General features: G+C 51.0%; 1 long non-coding RNA gene across 2 annotated transcripts; it reads left to right on the top strand.

Annotated features, from left to right (window-relative positions):
- Positions 1-1221: 1221 nt before the first annotated feature.
- Positions 1222-6326, top strand: LOC134935693 (uncharacterized). Of its 2 annotated transcripts, none has more exons than XR_010180347.1 (3): positions 1222-1248; positions 5680-5791; positions 6117-6326. It is a non-coding gene; the product is annotated as an uncharacterized LOC134935693 (long non-coding RNA). The 2 variants fall into 2 exon arrangements; XR_010180346.1 differs by lacking the exon at positions 1222-1248 and adding an exon at positions 5310-5401.
- The last annotated feature ends 437 nt before the right edge of the window (positions 6327-6763 follow it).

Here is a 6763-nt window from a genome sequence, read left to right on the forward strand (position 1 = left end):
GTTTTTTTTCAGGCAGAGAAACAACGGATTAAACTCAAAACCCTGCACTGTACTCCCTAACAGCTGCTCCCCGTCCCCAATCCTCCCCACAATTAAAACTAAGTCACTCAGTTTTTTTTTTCTAATACAACGGAGAGGACGCCAGCCACGTCCTCTCCCTATCAATCTCAATGCACGTGTGAAAATGGCGGCGACGCGCGGCTCCTTATATAGAATCCGAGTCTCGCGAGAATCCGACAGCGGGATGATGACGTTCGGGCGCGCTCGGGTTAACCGAGCAAGGCGGGAGGATCCGAGTCGCTCGGACCCGTGTAAAAAAAAGGTGAAGTTCGGGCGGGTTCGGATTCCGAGGAACCGAACCCGCTCATCACTAATTATTATACACTAATAAATGTTATTTTTGGTAGCGATTGCATAGCGGTCTCCTTGGTTACCTAGTTTGATCCGTTTATTGGCCGCCCAAACCACATGTCTAATTGTCACGTGGGGTGGTCATGTGGTGAGATACAGCTGCGTGGAGTACTAACGTCCGCGTCACTAAACACCTATTGGCCAGTTCAGATCATGTGTCCGAGTGTCAGGTGATACAATCACGTGACACCATCTCGGCGCTGTGGAAAGCAAACAATCGCGCCGCTGGAACGCAAGCCGTTTTACTCAGCGGCGCAATCTAGATGTAACTAGCTCTGTGGGACACTGGCCTTATCGACGCCGAGATATCAGTGTTCTAGTCCCAGCGCGGCGGGATTAGTTTATCACGAAAACACTGTTTAAGGGGATAAGTTTCCCCACTACTGAGGTGTTTATAATTCACACCAGGACAGCTTTTTCACACTTTGTTTGTAATGCACAGAGGAGAATAATATTATTATACTTATAATGATAGAGATTAGGTCTGTTTCCACTGAACCAGTTTTATTGGTGAATAGCCCTGTCAATCATGTCAGTCAGGTCTGTAACGACCAGAAGCATTATGGGATGTGTTTACTATTAAGGTTTTTTTTATCCCTTATAGTGTATTAGAAAAGTTCACTTTAAGGCCATTAATTTTCTCACTTTAATGTTTAATCACTGTAACGATTTCAGTTAGTAACATAGGACTTATTCCAATATTATTTAAGGTTTTTAATACCCCAATCACTGCATTAGGGGAAGTGAGGTCACTTCTGTTTCCTATTTAAGGGTAAGTCTCAGCACACAGCCTCATTACACTGGTTGTGACTTGAAGCTATTGTAGCTACTGGTAAGGTAAGATTTATTATCTCCTATATATTAGCCCAAGTCTGTGACTCTGTGCTGGGCGGAGTCACAGGCACAGATCTGGGCAGGAACAGTCCCCTCCCTCTGTCCACCCATCCCCGCCCAGTCCCCTCCCCATCTCCGCCCCTTCCCCTCTCTCCCCCCTCCCCGTACACTCCCTGCACCTGGTGACACTGCAGCCGAGGACTGTAAGCGGCGCTCTCACCGCTGCCTGCCGCAGTGTGGAGGAGAACCAACGCTGACAGCCGCACCCGCGGCACACACACCACCCAACACCTCCACTCGCCGCACACGGGCCGCGCCACCCACAGAATCCACCCCACCCAACCACGGCACACGGCCCGCGGCATCCCGCACCCTCCCACCCGCGGCATCCACCCAACCCGCGGCACTCCCGTACCCTCCCCCACCCGCGGCACTCCCGTACCCTCCCCCACCCGCGGCACTCCCGTACCCTCCCCCACCCGCAACACGCACCCCTCCCCCACTCGCGGCACGCACCCCTCTCCCACCCGTGGCACCCCTCCCCCACCCGCGGCACTCCCGCCCCCTCCCCCACCCGCAGCACCCCTCCCCCACCCGCGGCACTCCCGCCGCTCCCCCACCCGCGCCACACCCCTCCCCCACCTGCGGCACTCCCTCCCCCACCTGCGGCACCCCTCCCCCACCCCCGACACACCCCTCCCCCGGCACTCCCGCCCCCTCCCCCACCCGCGGCATTCCCGCCCCCTCCCCCACCCCCGGCACACACCCCTCCCCCACCCGCAGCACTCCTGCCCCCTCCCCCAGCACCCCTCCCCCACCTGCTGCACTCCCGCCCCCTCCCCCACCCGTAACACCCACACCCCGCAAAACCCCATGCCCCTCCCCCACCCGCACCACCCCCACCCCTATACCAACCTTTACCCCCGCTACATCCTCCACCCCACCCACCCCTCCCCCACCCGCAGCACCCCCCCACCTCCCCACCCCACACCTACCTCTACCTACCCCCCCCCCTGCACCCTCCACCCCACCCACAGCATCCACCACATCCGCACCCCCACCCCTCTCCCACCCACAGCACCCACCACATTCGCCCCCCACCCGCGGCACAAACCCCTCACCCACCCACGGCACTCCCGCCGCCTCCCGTAACACCCACAACCAGCAAAACCCACCGGCCCAACCCCAAAAACCCCGCACCACCCCCATACCTACCTCTCCCCCCTGCAACCCACCACCCTACCCGCGGCATCCACCACATACGCCCCCCACCCGTGGCACACGCCCCTCCCCCACCTAAACACCCACAGCATCCTCCACATCCGCCCCCTCCCGCGGCACATGTTCCTCCCCCACCCGCGGCACTCCTGCCCCTTCCCCCACCCATAGCACCCACACCCTCAGCACCCCCACCCCTCCACCACCCGCAGCACTCCCTCCCCCAACCGCAACACCCCTTCCCCACCCGTGGCACCCACCACATCCGTCCCTCACCCGCGGGACACGCCCCCTCCCCCACCTGTAGCACCTATAACCCACAACCCCCCCTCCCCCACCGGCGGCACCCCTGCACCTCCCCCCCCTCCTACACCCACGCACCCTCCACCCCACCGGCGGCAACCCCGCACCACCCTTATACCCACTTCTCGCCCCTGCACCCTACAACCCACCCGCCCCTCCCCCACCCGTGGCACCCACATCTGCTTCAGACGCCCCTCCCCCGCCCACTGCACCCCCACACTTCCCCCACCCCCATACCCCCCTCCCGCACCCACCCCACCACCACACGTAGCACCACGGACACCATCCGCAGCCGCTACAAGTGATTCCCTGAATCGCGGTGATCAGCGGCACGGATACGCACCTCCACCTCACAGAACCCACCCCCTTTCCAAACCCCCCCCCACACACACACACACTGAACTTCTGTGAGTATAGTTGCTACCAATGGACATTGGATTCATAAGAAACACTAATGCTGTGTCCATTATGTGTCTAAGCGACACTGATACCTGTGGCCATTGTGTATAAGTGGCGCTGCTACCTGTGGGCACTGTGTGTATAAACGCCACTGCTACCTGTGGCCACTGTGTGTATAAGCGCCTCTGTTACCTATGGGAATTGTGTCTAGAAGTGACGCTGCTACCGGGGGTCATTGTGTGTATAAGCACCACTGCTACCCGTGGCCACTGTGTGTATAAGCACCTCTGCTACCCGTGGCCACTGTGTGTATAAGCGCCTCTGCTACCTGTGGGCACTGTGTGTGTATAAGCGGCTCTGCTACCTGTGGTCACTGTGTGTATAACCGGCTCTACCTGTGGTCACTGTGTGTGTATAAGCACCACTGCTACCTGTGGCCACTGTGTGTATAAGCTGCTCTGCTACCTGTGGCCACTACCTGTGGGCACCATGTGTGTATAAGCGGCTCTGCTACCTGTGGCCACTGTGTGTATAAGCGGCTCTGCTACCTGTGGCCACTGTGTGTGTATAAGCGGCTCTGCTACCTGTGGCCACTGTGTGTGTATAAGCGGCTCTGCTACCTGTGGCCACTGTGTGTGTATAAGCGCCTCTGCTACCTGTGGCCACTGTGTGTGTATAAGCGCCTCTGCTACCTGTGGTCACTGTGTGTATAAGCGGCTCTGCTACCTGTGGGCACTGTGTGTGTATAAGCGGCTCTGCTACCTGTGGGCACTGTGTGTATAAGCGCCTCTGCTACCTGTGGGCACTGTGTGTGTATAAGCGCCTCTGCTACCTGTGGGCACTGTGTGTGTATAAGCGGCTCTGCTACCTGTGGCCACTGTGTGTATAAGCGCCTCTGCTACCTGTGGCCACTGTGTGTATAAGCGCCTCTGCTACCTGTGGGCACTGTGTGTGTATAAGCGCCTCTGCTACCTGTGGGCACTGTGTTTATAAGCGGCTTTGCTACCTGTGGGCACTGTGTGTATAAGCGCCTCTGCTACCTGTGGGCACTGTGTGTGTATACGCGCCTCTGCTACCTGTGGGCACTGTGTGTGTACAAGCGGCTCTGTTACCTGTGGGTATTGTGTGTGTGTGTGTGTGTGTGTGTGTGTATAAGCGGCTCTGCTACCTTTGGGTATTGTGTGTATAAGCTGCGCTGCTACCTCTGCCCACTGTGTGGATACACGTATCCATTACCTGTGGCCACTGTGTGTATAAGCTGCGCTGCATACACTAGCAGTATATACTACACTATGTTATTCATTGTGCCCTGCGGCCACTCTTCACGCCCTCACAAAGGCCTACGCCCCCTTGACAATCGCACGCCTTTCCCCCTTGCAATATTTACCCACTAGCATAACATTTTTGGCAGGTAATACTCCATATAATAACAATTATAGCACAGCTGAAGCCCGTGCAGGGGTTAACGGGTCGTAGCCTTTTGCAACGGTATTTTGTTTTGTAACACCTTGCCTCTCTTTATCCTCTCCCTACCACCCTGCCTCTCCCTATCCTTTACCCATCGCACAGCGTTTCTGTACATTCCCTCCCCCCCCCCCCTTCCCCCCTACGCCTCTCTTTTCTGTATGCCCTCTATATTGCCCTGCATTTCTGCATCTGTTCTCTACCGGCCTGCGTATGTTCAAAGGAGTGCAGGGGTTAACGGGGCATAGCCACAAACGACGGTGTGAAGAGTGCCCATAGGGCGCGATGAATCGCCTAGTTATTTATTATTTGTGAGCACCGCTTTTAAATATGGCTCCATTTAGCACTTTATGTGAATAGAATCCCTTGTTTTCACTATGTCCTGCTTATTTTGTAAACAGGGGGTGTTATTATGACTATTAGTAACAATATGAAAGTTTATTAATATTATCTTATGAGATGATGAGAATTAACTCAACATTCTGAATTTCAAGGATAACCTATGGTTATCGATATTTTTAATACGTTTTATACCCCCTTGGGGAACCAATTTCACGTAAGATTTAATCGAATTAATACATTTTCAAAACTAGTTTATCCTTCTCCCCCCCTTTCTAAAGGGAGTTTATTAAATTAAAACTTCTCACACCTGGTATGAGCAAGTTCTCTGTCTCAAGAATCATATTCCTCTAATTTACCAGGTTACACACGCATATGAAATTGTGGTAGACCTGTGTATTTGAACTTGTTATCCAAATCCCTGAATCATAAGGTATGTGTTTCAATCTACTAGCACATTAACCAATTTATATAAAGGCTGTTACGTTATATATCTCTAATTAGTGAATATTAATAATTTTTGTTAGGTCACATACCTATTTGAACTTGCGTTCAGGCCTATGCGTTTGAACTTGTTATTCAAGCACTTAACCATAAGGTATATGTTCAATGTACAGATATATTCATTTATTTATTATTATTGAGCCGAGTATTATGCAGAATATGTTATTAATTGTTGTTAGTACTAAAAACGTATATTTCCCCAATTAGGCTTAATCTAACTTTCACCTGTGTACCCCACCGGTGTGTGGTTTTTTCAAGTATCCAGAATACGTAATTGCCATTTCATTGATGCACTAACCGTATTTATCAAGCACTAGAGGTATGCCATATGTAATTATTATGTTCTTGTGATGATGAACTCCTCTTTATGTGTCTATTTCTTTGTTCTGAGATTGTATCACATAATTGTTTTCCATGGATATGTTAAGATCATCCTCCTTGTATGTTATACCATATGTGTATGTATATTTTTTCCTCACATATTTATTATATATATATATATATATATATATATATATATTTGTATATTTTGCCCATGTTTTAAGTTCTGTCTTGCATTTTTCCTCGTTTATTGACATGTTCCTTCATATTATTGTTTTAATCAGGATAAGATTCTGATATAAATATTTTATATATATTTTTAGACATACCCCTGATAAAGTCTTAGAGTAAGACGAAACGCATCGGGTTATTTGTTCATAAACATCAAATCTCCGAATTGTCAAAGGAGAAATCTATCAAAGTTATTTCAACTGGTCCTCTGTACTATATGGTGTTATCTGCAAGAAGAGATACTATACCGTTTTGTACCATTGCTTTTATGTTGTAATAAATTTTACATGGAACATGTTAAATGTGGTTTTATGCTCACGAATTAGGAGTAAATATCTTAGGGAGACTGCTGTTTTTCCCCATTGAATATTGGGTGGAAAAACAACCCAAGTGCGCCCATTCCTCTACTGGTGTGTATGTGTATATGTATGTGTGTGTATGTATGTATGTATGTATGTATATATATATATATATATATATAATTTATATTTAGAATTTACTCACCGGTAATTCTATTTCTCGTAGTCCGTAGTGGATGCTGGGAACTCCGTAAGGACCATGGGGAATAGCGGGCTCCGAAGGAGACTGGGCACATCTAAGAAAGAATTAGGACTACCTGGTGTGCACTGGCTCCTCCCTCTATGCCCCTCCTCCAGACCTCAGTTAGGAAACTGTGCTCGGAAGAGCTGACACAATAAGGAAAGGATTTGGAATCCCGGGTAAGACCAATCACACCGTA

This window comes from Pseudophryne corroboree, chromosome 6 (assembly GCF_028390025.1).
Source record: "Pseudophryne corroboree isolate aPseCor3 chromosome 6, aPseCor3.hap2, whole genome shotgun sequence".
In the NCBI taxonomy this organism is placed as follows: domain Eukaryota; kingdom Metazoa; phylum Chordata; class Amphibia; order Anura; family Myobatrachidae; genus Pseudophryne; species Pseudophryne corroboree.